At 36.6% G+C, this 13,457-nt stretch overlaps 1 protein-coding gene across 6 annotated transcripts in view; it reads right to left on the bottom strand.

Moving 5' to 3' along the window:
- The window catches only part of LOC149573126 (putative ion channel POLLUX-like 2), a 412,830-nt gene that overhangs the window by 383,072 nt on the left and 16,301 nt on the right, over positions 1-13,457 (bottom strand). The gene's annotated exons all lie outside the window — the stretch shown is intronic.

Here is a 13,457-nt window from a genome sequence, read left to right as displayed (position 1 = left end):
TCTCTCACTTTTCCTCTCTTCTACTCATGCTTAACGAATAGAAGGCCCTTTAGGGTTATAACAAAGAGAATAGGTCAAAAACAAAGTGAAAAAAACAAGTGATTTTTTTAAAAATTTCAACTTCCCTTTTTACATGCCGCGGGCGATTCATACCCGATTTTTAAAGGCGATTTTGGCAATTTTTTACATGAATCGCTTGAATCGGTGATTCAGGCGATTCATGGCCCAGAAATCGGCGATACCGATACACGATGCAAAAAAAATCGCACAGCATGAATCTGGTCGCAGAATCACCGATTCAGGGGATTTTTGGGCGATTCTCGTTACTATGCTTCACACCATATGGCATTTTCTCAGGATTTGTTCTCTTCTTTTGAGGCTTCTCCTACTCCACACATTTTGATGAGGAACAACACTGTTATGACTATATGTGGAAAAGATTCTATTGACATTGATGATGGTACATTTCATGATGTACTATGTGTTCCATCGTTGTCCTCTAACCTTCTCTCTATTTATTATATTACACACAGTGAGCCAAGGAAGGCAGTTGAGTTTGCACAAGATTCAGTGCACATCAGAGATAGTGAGATAGGCAATATTGTTGCTACAGGGATTGTTGCTCATTCTTATACACATTCTCTCATTTTGGTCCACCATCTCCACTATCGGATACTCACTCTCCTTGACGAGAGACTACTGAGGTGAAGTCAGGTCACTTGAACTTATGTGTTGTTCCTAAAACCAATATTGTGACTTCTACACCTCCACCTCCTATTCAAATTCCATCCATTGCACAAGATTACTCTTTAGCATTGCCTACCATTGTAGCTCCAATCATTGAGCCACCTACTACAGTTGTTGAGGATATATCAGAGGACACATCTCTCGGATGACACATTCAGCACACATGTTATCCAACCTCCATTGGAGATTCCATTTCAAGATTCTCATGCATTCTCCTTCAAGCATTAGCTAGGACTTCCAGTTTCACCTTACATTCAGGGGTTTCACCCTCCTTGTCCACTACCTTTGTTTCGTTCAGATTGGAGTCACATTGGTATGTTCATTGGCACTGAAGATCTACCATTCTGGGGGGGCTATGCACTCTCAAGCCTCTATCATGGGGGGTTTCATTGTACTTATGGTCTTGACAGAGTCTCTTGAGATATTTCATTTGTGCATCCTTTTCTATCTCTTTTTGGAGTAGGGTTTTCCCACTAAGTTTTCTCTATTTCTCCGTTTCATAGAAATTTGGTTGTGATTGGGTACCTCATCAGGCCTTGTTGTCGGGACCCAAGTTTTGCTTTCAGCATTGTAGTTTCCTTGCTTTTTCATGCATTGTTTGTAGCTGCATTGTTGCTCATCTTAAGAGGGGTGTTAGAGTAAAGGGTTAATTTAATTTCATTTATTAAATTACCGTTACTCCCTTCTTAAGACTTTCCTTTATGCAGTTGCATTTCCATTTAATAATTAAATAGTAATTATTAAACGTCATTTACCTCTTAGGGTTTCCCTTTTAGGCTTTTCGATCTCCTATAAGGATTGATCAATTGTAAATTTCATTCATCTTTTTCAGTCCGATAATATATTTTTCATATTCTCAAAGCATATTCATCTTTTTTTCTTCTCTGTGATAGGTTCTTGCATACAAGTGTTCTTCGGGTTTTGTGGATTTGTATTGATCAAATCCTACAGTTTTGTATATTTCAGATTGCTTCTTCTATTTCTCTAAGTGGCATATGCAATGTCTCAATTACTTGCATATGCAATTGGGGATAAAATCTCATTCTAATATGGAAGCAAGTCCCTCTAATCCCCTCATGAGAATGCAAGTGCAAGTCCCAGAGTTCGTAGAGGCCATCCGCTTACAGCTTGAAGTGGATGCCTTCAACGTCAGTGTAATGGATACATTTGCAAACTAGAACTGGAAGTATTCATTGAAGAATCTTCAAAATCAATGAAAGCATTGTTGTGTACCTATATGACTTGACTGCTTTCTCCAAAACACTTCAAGATCATTTCTCTCATCTTCGAATGTCTTGGAGAGATACAAACAGCATGGCGTATCACTAAATGCCAAGAAGTCAATTTTTGGTCTGATGGAGGGCAAGTTGTTGTGAGACATCGTGTCCAAAGAAGGTATTAAAATTGATCCAAATAGAGTGCAAGCAATTCAAAGCCTATCTCTGCCATCAAACAAGACAGCAGTTCATTCTTTCTTCGAGAACGTGAATTTCTTGAGAAGGTTTGTAGTGGACTTTTCTGAAAAGACTTGTCATGTTGTTGATATGATGAAAGGGAAAGATGCCTTTCACTGGAATCAAGAAGGAAGGATGACATTTGCAGAGATTAAAAATGCGATATCAAATGCACGAATATTAGCATGCCCTGATTACACAAAGAGTTTCATCATGTATAGTTATGCTTCCGAGCATACTATGTTTGTCATTCTGATGTAGAGGAATAATGAAGGTATTGAATCACCCATTTCATTCATGAGTTGTTCTTTGAAGGCTCATGGGTTGAAATATATTCAAATGGACAAGCATACATATGTTTTTGTCAAAGCAGTGAAGCATTTCAAGTTTTACATTCTGAACTCGCATATCATTGCTCTAGTTTTGTATACTACCGTCGAGACCATCTTGACGCAAAAAGAGTTTGGCACAAAGAGAGGAAACTGGATTGTCAAGATCCAAGAATATGATATAGAGATACGACCAACCAAGCTAGTTCGTGAAAAATTATTCTGTCAGCTTATGGCTGAAAATGTATTTTTGCAAGTAGAAAATGAGAATTCCTCTTCTCTTACTATTGTTTTATTCCTCAGCACTACAGATGACTCATACTCTGATATGGCATATTATCTAAGCTATGGAGAATGCCCCTCACATTTGACAGATAAAGAACGAAGGACTCTCAGCCTGAAAGATTCTAGCTTCATCCTATGGGAAAATGGTCTTTACAAGCGTGCGATGGACAAAACTTTCCTTCAATGTGTGGAGAAAAGTCAACAAGTACAAATTCTAGATTCCTTCCATAATCAAGCTTGTGAAGGACATTTCTCAACACCTGTCACTGCACACAAAATTCTGAGAGCACAATACTATTGGCACACACTTTTTCAGGATACTTATCAATGGGTAAGGAAATGTGAATTGTGTCAACAATTCATAGGTAAGGAAAAGCTTGTTGCTTTGCCATTGAAGCCAATAGTGATCAAGGAACCATTTCAACAATGGGGAATTGATTTCATTAGTGCCATCAATCCACCCTCAAACAAAGGTCATACTCACATCCTAGCAGCAACAGACTACTTTACCAAGTGGGTAGAGGCAATTCCTGTCAAGGACTCTACGTCATAAATAATTTGCGACTTCCTGAAGCAAAACATTTTCACAATTTGGTGTTCCAAACAAAGTTGTTGCAGACAATGCAGATGCTTTCTCTTCCAAGGAAGTAATTGAATTATGTTTCAATCACAGGATAACTCTGGCACATGCATCAGACTATTACCTATAAGTTCATGGTCAAGCAAAATCAAGCAATGAGAATATAGTGACTATCATCAAGAAGCTTTTGGAAGCAAACCAAAGAACTTGGCACAAGGAGTTGATCGATGTTTTTTGGGCCAACAAGATCACTCCAAAATGAGCAATTGGAATGTCACCTTTTCAATTGCTATACAAGATCAATGTTGGGATTGCGATAACTTTAGAGCTTCCTACTCTTAAGTTGCTTTGAGCCATAGAAGATGAAACTTATTCAGACTCACTAGATAAGTGAATTATGTTTCTTCAACAAATAGCCTCCAGCTGAACCATCATGAAATTCAGAAAGAATCTTTCCTATCTGATTGTCATCAATGCACCTTAGAAGCACTCCATTATGATCCTTTCAAAAAAGTACATCATCTATCAACACATAAGGAAAAGATTGCAGTCTATAGTATCTCCTTCTACCCTTATCAAGATGTGATGGGCATTCACTAGTTTTAAGAAAATGAGACATCTTTCAACCAGCTTGCTGTATTATCACTGTTTTCTGCAATTTGTAGTACCAAATCTGCCTCTGCTTGTTCTTCAGCCTTCAAAGCTTCCTCACCAATCAACTGCTCACAAAGGCCCTTACCCCTAACCAGCTTAGTCACTTGGATTCTACATTATAATCCATTATTTTTGTTATCCAGCAAGCCCGCTTTTCATTCAAGTCCTTACTTAGAAGAAACTGCTTAACACTTGGATGAGCCACATGCAAAAACACCTTATTATGTGACAGCAAATGCCTGAATTTTTTAAGGCTTTTAATAACAAGTATGTGCTTCTCAATGAAACTATACCTCTGTTCGTAGTCTTCAAGGCCTTTGCTGAAAAAGGAGATTGGTTGTTCCAATCCTTCAAAATTTTGTTGTACCAGCATAGCGAAAATAACATCAAGTCCTCCATATGCGTAAAAAATAAAATCCTTACTGGAATCAGGATTTATCAATATCGGGTCTGCTGCTAGGGCCTCCTTGATTGTCTGAAAATTATCCTTTGTTTCTCTTGTCCAAGTAAAGACAACATTTTTCTTGACCATAGCTGTAAGTGGCTTAAGTAATGCTGCAATATCAGGCAAAAACCTTCTGACAAAGTTAATACAACCAATAAAACTTTGGAGCCCCTTTTTATGCTGAGGTAAAGGCAACTCCAGAATTGTTGCAACATGTTCAGGATCCACTTTAATACCTTCTTTTGATACAATATAGCCAGGTAGCTTACCTTCATGGACACAAAAAATGCACTTTTTGGGATTTAGTGAAATACCAAATTCCCGGCAATGTTCAAAAATCTGCTTCAAATAATCAATGTGATCTGTTGTCTTTTGAGAGTAAATAGTAATATCATCAAGATATACTAAAACAAATTTATACATCAAATTGTTGAAGGCCATCTCCATTGCTTTCTGAAAGGTTGCTCCAGCATTGGACAATCCAAATGGCATTCTTTTGTATGCCATCGTTCCCCACTTTGTAGTGAATGTTGTTTTGAATTGGTCCTCTCCCTTCACCAAAATTTGGATATAGCCTAAATACCCGTCCAGCAAGGAAAACCATTCAACCCCAGATACATACTATAATATTTGCTCCATTGATGGGACTGGCTATCTATCTTTCAGCAAGACTCTATTCAGATCCCTAAAATCTACGCGTAACCTCAGCTCTCCATTCTTTTTTCTTACAGGAACCAGATTTGCAACCCAGCTGGTATGCTTGATGAGAAAGATTATTTTGCTTTCAACAAGTCTAAAAACCTCCTTTTGCATTAAGGGTTTCAATCTGGGGTTGACTGGCCTCTATTTCTGCCTAATAGGCTTGGTTGTTGGTTCCAGCTCTATGGTATGTTGCACGAGTTGCGGATCAAAACCCTTCAAATCACTGTATTCCCATGCAAATATGTCGCTGAATTCCTGAAATAAATTAAGGAATGACTGTTTTTCTTCAGCAGAATTTATTTTACCAAATTTGAGACATCTTCGAGGTGCAATCTCCAAATCCTCATACTGATTTTGTTGTACCAACAGGTTAGCTTTACCAATTTTCACTTGGTCATCCGAATTAAAAATACTTTCCAGAGTGACTGACCCTTTAGGCAACTTATTGTTCTTCAACTCTAGCACTTGATCCCCATACTAGTCCTTATATCTTTGCTGGTTGGAACTAGCAAAAACATCTTCTTCATACAAAAATTGCAAAATTTGTTCGTCACTTTCAAAAACATGCCAATTGACACTATTGTCAACTACTGAAGGCCTTATAACAATCTTTATGTATTGCTGGTCAGATTGTGCTTTAATGTTGTCTATGATATCATATTGAGCTCCCACACTGCTAGCCTATCAACATGCTGGTTTTTACTTCTCAGGATGGCAAGAATATTAAAGGCATCAAAATCCTCAAGAAGATCTCACACTCTATGCCTATAGGACTTAAGAACATTTTTAAGAGCATTCAAGCCTCTCACTTGATTTACTATTAATTCACTATCACCATGAACCTTAAAGCACTTGATACCACGCTTCCGTGCCCAATCTAACCCTTGAATAAGGCCTTCATATTCTATTGTATTATTTGTGCAAGAAAAACTAAATCTGAAAGCAGCATAATACCTTTCATTTTTAGGTGAGACTAAAATAAAACCCCCACCAGCACCTTATTTAACCCTTGAACCGTAAAAAAAATCAATCAAATTTTGTTGCTTTCACCAAATTTGGCATAACTAAATCAGCCTCTTGAAATATATAGTTACCCATCCCGATATCTTGAACTACTGGGCAGTTTTCAGCATGATGATAACTTTCAGCCCATTCATCTAATAGTATATTAGGAATACCAATAGTAGAGTTATGTGAAACAAGATCTTCATGCTCATCTTGTTCAAAATTAACACAATTTGCATTCATCATGCTAGGAATATAGGGTTCTATGATATCTCTTGCAAGTAATTATGATCTTAGGTTTACTTTTGTTCTATATCTTGTGTGGAAAATCATATGAGACCAATCAAATGACATATAACCTCCTATCTAGCTGTAAATTCTCTTGATAAGCAAAGACCAAAATAGGGAGGTAGATCTATCACGTATATGTCTTGTGGAATGGAGAAGGTAGGGCAAGCATGTAAGGTCAAACTAGCATTCTTTATGAGACCTATAGAATTTACAAACGTACCATCTAATTGGACTGCCCCTTTCTATTGGCTCATATTTTAACTCTAATTGATCAGCTACCTTTTTTGGCATAACAGAACAAGTTGCTCCACTGTCAACCAAAGTTATGTAACAAATTTTTTCCAATAATTAGAGAAACATAGAAAAAGGGTCTCACGTCCTTACCTTGAACTGTTATAGGTTTGTTGTTTACATCATTTTTTTACTTAGCATTTGTCATCACCACCTTCTCACGACTTCGAACAACTTGCTCTTGCACATCTTCACCACTCAACACCTTTTTCAACATCTCAACTTGTCCCGAAATAGAGTCTCACATAGTCATTGACACATTCATCCTCTTCATGTTCTCCACTATGTTGTAAGGTACAGCTAAATATAACTTCTGGTATATTTTAGCAGCAGCCAAGTCTACATCTTTGTGAGGTTGATTGCTGGTTTGCTGGATTGGAGGCTTCTGTGGCATACTTTGACCCTTTGTAGATGATGGTCCAGCATTTGTAATAGGCTCTTTACCTTTGTTGGTTGTTTGATCCATTTCTAGAGCCCTGTTCTTTGCTCAAGCATATGCTATGAATGTTGGATCATCATTTACACCATAGAATTCCCCACTCTGCCAATTCAGGAATGTTGTCTCATTGGGATGCACATCCTGTTGTTGTTCAGGTATAGTAGAAGATGCATCTTGATGTATACTAGCAGCATTTTGGACCATGAGTGCTTGATTGATCACTCCATTTGAACAAGTGGCCTGATTATGTGCTTGGTTGCATGGATAACACCATTCGTAATCTGCTGCAAGATTATTTTGTGCTGGAACAATATCTCTTACTGGATTTGTTTGATTTGAAGGCCCTGAATTATATGGCTGAAATGGTGTTTGATTAACAATTTGTCGGTGTCCTTGATAGTTCCCTAGGTACAGTTGTCTATTATGTTGAAACTGTTGATTAAACCCCTGATTTTGATAGGGTTGAGTCACTCCTTGTTGTTGCTGGTTATACCCTTGAAATGGTGGCCTCGGACCTTGGTATTGTTGTTTCTTCATGCTGGTTAACTCATTTCCTAAGGTTTCCAAAAAGGTCTTAATCTCTTGTAGCTCATTTGAGGGTCCGGCAATAGCATTGATTTGGCTTCTTGCTGATTCTATAGCTGGAACAACAAGTATTACAACAAGAGGGGGTATATGTAGTGGCATATTCGAATATATATCTGGAAAATGCAGCATAGGAAGTCTAGGAGCTATCTTTCCTGCTTGAATAAGGTTATTCTTCACCCTAATAGCTATACTATAAGCTTGACGAAATGACTAACCCCCCATGGATTGTATCATTACAGATATATCACTATTAAGGCTTTTCAAATAATATAGATATTAGAAACACATGATCAGTAGAAGGTCTTACCGCAATAGGTATCCTATTCCAAGTTTTTTGGAATTAGATATTGAAATCTGTCATTTGCTCTTGAGGAGCTCTTTTGATGGTAATCAGCTACTCTACCAATGAAAGATGATCTGACTTCTCTTCAAAAAATCTTGTGAATGCATCACCCAACTCGTCCCAAGTTGATATAGAAGCCACAAGAAGACTTCTAAACCATCCTAACACCGCCTTCTTGAATGACGCAGCCAATAGTCTTACAACCATGTTCTCTTGAGTCACATGGTGAACATTGCATAATGCTACCACAACTCTTATGTGCTCAAAAGGCGTGATTTGTCCTTCTCCCATGAACTCCGGTAGTCCTTTCAAAGCTGCTAGTGGTTTATCATCATGTTGCTGAAGAGTCAGAGGGCTACCTTGATTGAGAGGTATGAAAGCAAAAGCTCTCGATGCAACTATAGTATGAGATTGTGTTGGTATGCTTGCTGAAACTGAGCTTATGTTTGCTAGTACAATACTTGAAAGTGATGAAAAAGTGCTTGTACTTGCGGTGGAAAAACTAACACTTGTACTAAAAGTATTCCTACTATTCTAAAAGTTGAAATTTCTAGAAATAATAACTAGTAGCTCTTCTCTAACAATTGCTGATGTTGAACGTGTCACAGACGTTCACTATGCAATGATCTTCCACTCCTACCATACACTCTTGGGGGAGTGGGCTGAACTCTCTTTGCACGAGGAGTTCAATCAAGAGCACTTCCTTTTCTTTTGGGTGATGACATCTCCAAGTATTCGAAAGACTTTGAACTTCTTGTTTCCACCTTTTTAGTGTAAATTTTTGCATTGGTCACCTTCCTTCACAAATGGAGTCACCAGATATGTTGAAAATAAGCTTCTCCAAAGCTGCAAACTTGTTGTAGCATATCATACAGCAAGGATTTCTTGAAAATTCTGACTCGTGCCAAAACTGTTAGGTCCTGAAATTTGCGCCCAACCAGACTCAACGAAAAGAACTGTAAATTTCAAGTAACATTGAACCACTCGCAAGCAGTGGGATTTTCTTATGAAACTGAATGGATCTCTAGGTTATAGGCCGGCTCCCTGGGATAATCACCTAAGCTCTTATAACTCTAATGAACCAAACTTGGTAGGAAAAGGGAGAAAGATGCAAAAATAAACCTAAAACTGAACTTAGCTAATAGGTGATACACCAAAATTCATGAATACTAAAGACATGACTGTTAACAAGATAGTGAAACTTCGCCTTATTGATCAACACTTAGATCCTATACTGACTTGCATTAATATTTCATAATAAAGTCTTGATAATGAGAGTTAAGGAACATGATGACATTCACAAAACAGTCCCAAAACACAAGACACAAATTACAACCTGCAAGCAAAAGTACAAACTGCAACTAGGTGATAATCAGGACAGAATGATAAGGAATCCTAAAATTCACATAACACTTTATCAATCGGATCTTACTCTCACACAGTAAGAGGAAGGATTAAGGCTAGATTTTGAATCAGAAAAATATCACTAAATGATTCAGTACATGTATCAAGTATCCTCCAAAACGAATTACAAAATATGCAGAAAAAGCTTTAAGGACACAAAACTGTCACCAAAAATCACCTCTGAATAATCAAAACTCTCTTTACAATCATAGTTCAAAAGACTAAGTACAAACCCTTTAGGGTCGAATCCATGAAACAAGGCTCCAAAAAAGGAGTCAAATCTTATCAAAATGATGACTCGCTGCCTGATAAACTACACTAAGTCATAAAGCAACCTATGACTTACTCCTAATTGCCCTTAAACTTCTCCAACTGATCATAAAGTCCCCAAAAATACCTAGTCAAAACCAAACCTGACCCAAACTGAACCCTAGAAAAACTCCTCATGACTTTAAATGATAATACTAAGTCTTCGAATATAGCATTCCTCATAACTCCTAAGACTAAGTATTTCAACATATGTCATATTGACCCATTAGTCATAAGACATACAAATTTCCCTCTTTCGCTCTTATTTGCATTTAAGAAATAACAAAAATATTAAAATGACTTATAAATGTCATTTAATACTTTGTTTACAATATTAACTAATGCAAATAGAAAATCTTAAAGTAATTAAATCTCCCCCTTCCCAAAACTCACGGCATACTTTTGGAAAAAAGGAAGAGAAAATAAATTATCCAAAGCTATCGGACTTCAAAAATATTACAAATGATTTGAGGAAAATAGGATGAAAAAACTTTCCCAACCCTTAAGCCATTTAGTTCATAAATCACATCCCCTGGAAGAGTTTGAGAAACAACTGCGACTAGGGTTTGAAGAGGCTTTCCATTTTATTCACAGCCGTCAGGTCTGAGTTTTGTTCCATTTTCTGCAATTTTCTTGACTGGAATTGTCCTTACGGGCTGGAGGTAGTTGGCAATTGTATTTTGTGTGGAGTCCTCTTTTAATTTGTTGGGCACGTTTTATACTCAAGCCGCCATATTTGGGTTTTGCTTCTCACATCTAAATTATAAATGGAATGAGTGATTTTCTTCTATGGTGGAGGCTTCTGGAACTTGGAGTCTTACTGTTATAGCTACCACCATTTGCTCTTCTGTTGTTTTTGTTGTGACTGATCTCAACTATCTTTTCATGGAGATTGGGTTTTATGCTGTAGCTGCACATCTGTTGGGTATCTTTCTCCTCCCTTTCCGACCTTTTATTCCAGCTGCATTTTTTAAGATATTGAAGTCAGTATCACTATTCCTTTTTGTTGAATGTCATAGATGAACATATATTTGCTTTGCTTTGCTTCCATTTCTTAAAAAACTCAAAATGAGTTTCTTCCTTCTTACTGTTTGAAGATTTCTGAAAAGAAAATCATGCCGTGACTTGACTGACTGCTATAATTCAACTGGTATTATTTGTAAGGATTCAAATTTCTACATTCTATTTGCAATTCCTCCAAATTGTAAGTAAGAAAAATACTTCTTTATGCTTGCTGGACATTCCACACTGTTTGCAAAAATATGACCTTGTAGTTTGATATTTACCTGTAAATATATATTTCCTCGTGTTTTTTTCCTTTTCCGCAATTTTACTTCTAACCCTGTTGTAGGTGATGGAAATTATGGGCTTTGATTTACTTCATTTGTTGTATGCTCATATGGTGTCATGTTCTTCCAGTGCTCTATTGTTCAGATAGAATACTCTGCTCATAATGCTTAATTTTCTGTAATCTGGCTGAATATGATGCCATCATTTTGAAGGTTTCGGTGATATAAACTCTTGTCACTTAATATTCTCATCTGGTGTCTTCATGCTTGTTTGTATTCCTTTGATGAATTGAACACTTGATTGTTGTAGATGAATTTCTCTATGTGATTTTATGCATACAGGTTATTACATATTCTGTAACATATTTCCTCTTTTTGGGTGGTCCATTAATAGACTCATCTTCTTTCCTTTTGATGCTGGAATGGCTCTCTTTGATCTTTTGAGATAAAATTGAGGAATTCATACATTCTCTTTTCTTGGCATTATTTTCTTGCAAGTATTCAGCCTGTAACAATTCTGCTTGATTATCTTAACACTGTTGAAGTCGTCATTCATGTCATGGTTGCAATCACATTTTACTTCCTTTGTCTTTTACTTTGATGAAAAGTGTACCTCTGCTGTATTATAAGCTGCTTTCCGGAATTTATTACAGTTCTGATATATGTGATTTCCCCTTTGATTCCTGTTGTCATTTTGTAAATAAAAACTGGAAAACTCATCACTTTTTATCATAATCTGTGATTGGATCTTCCTGTAGCTTATTTTTTCTCATATTTTTGAAAACATTTTGCTCCTCCTTTACTGCTATTAATGATTAAAATGCCTGCTATGAATCCTTTCTAGATTTTAAAACGACATTATAGCTCAATGTATTCACTTGCCTGGAAGATTTATGATTTCTCTTGCTGAAAGCTTTAGATCTTTTACTATTTTCACTTTTACTAAAACATCATAAGTGAATGACTCATGACACTTTTCTGATTTGATATCGAAGTGCCTTTAGGACTATTGTTGCAACATCTTTGCTTCGATTTATTACTGCTGATTTAGTATTGTTCTTGTATCCTTCTGTTGTGCAATCTGCAATGTGATAATAAAAGGTTTCGTGCATGATGAATACATGTTCCTTTAATATTATGCTTTTCTATTTTACTTGTCTTGATCAGCTTCATAGGTTCTATTTCGAACTGGTATGCCGGGTTCAATAACCCTTGTGGGAGCGTGTTGTTATATCCGCATACTCGTTAGAAATAGAACATTGCACAGGAAACAAACATGTTAGTAGTAAAGCATATCAACATGATAGTTTTCTTTCCTTGCTGATATATTTTATTTTATGAAAATGAATGGCATGATAAGAAAGATGAATGAGGCGAATGAGACACTTGCATTGCTTAAATCCATTAGATCTAACAAATTGCCTTATGAATGCAAGGTTTGGATGCGTGCATAGAACGTGGCTCGAGGCAGCGGATGGACGGAAAATGACCAGTCATTACAGGCAATGACTGGTGCATATGACTTCTACTCTTTTGCTTTCTTTTCTGTCATTTACTTTTGTAGAGTAGAATATATATCAGCAAGTAGGGGGCTACTCTCACGATCACTTGTGTGAGAAATTTATTTTCAGCATTCTTTGATTATCGCAATTCTTTTGTAAATATCAGTTGTATATTTAGAATAAATAATACAAGGACATTTGTTATTCTTTGGCTCATAATGAACATGATTTCAATATGTATGAACTGAATAAAATGTAAAATGTTTATGAAATTGTATGAACCCTTTGAAATCAGAACTAAATTTCAGCATGTGTAGAAATTTAGTAACAGGACCCAAGTGGCGCTAATGGTAGCACTATTCTCAAAATAAGTTAAAAATTATTTAAGACCTTGTATCCAATGATGATTAAGGTAGATCACAACTCATGAGGCTTTGTATTTAACTCCCTTATGAACTCATAAAATGTCTATTTGTGTAAATGAAATAAATTGCACTGTTCTTTAACATTGCAGGCTTTGTATTGCAAAGTTAAGAGAAGTGCAGACATTGTAGCTTTGTATCTTGCTTTTATTTTGATTCGCCAAATTGTGTTGTGTAAACCTACTCAATTCTTATGTGTTCTTTCACTGCTCAATCTGTAATTTCAACTAAGAAATGTAAGTGTTGTAATCATATGGTTCTCATTACCAAGTGGGACATGAATTTGATGCATGAGACCCTCAAGTGGTTGAATGGTGGATGCCAACAAGGAGATCCAATTCCCATTTACCTTATACATTCTCCTAGAAAATTTACATC

The sequence above is a fragment of the Cupressus sempervirens genome, chromosome 2, assembly GCF_028749045.1.
Source record: "Cupressus sempervirens isolate cs-2001-9-10 chromosome 2, ASM2874904v1, whole genome shotgun sequence".
Lineage (NCBI taxonomy): Eukaryota > Viridiplantae > Streptophyta > Pinopsida > Cupressales > Cupressaceae > Cupressus > Cupressus sempervirens.
Note: the sequence above shows the minus strand (reverse complement) of the source record. Positions and strands in the feature narration are given on the sequence as shown.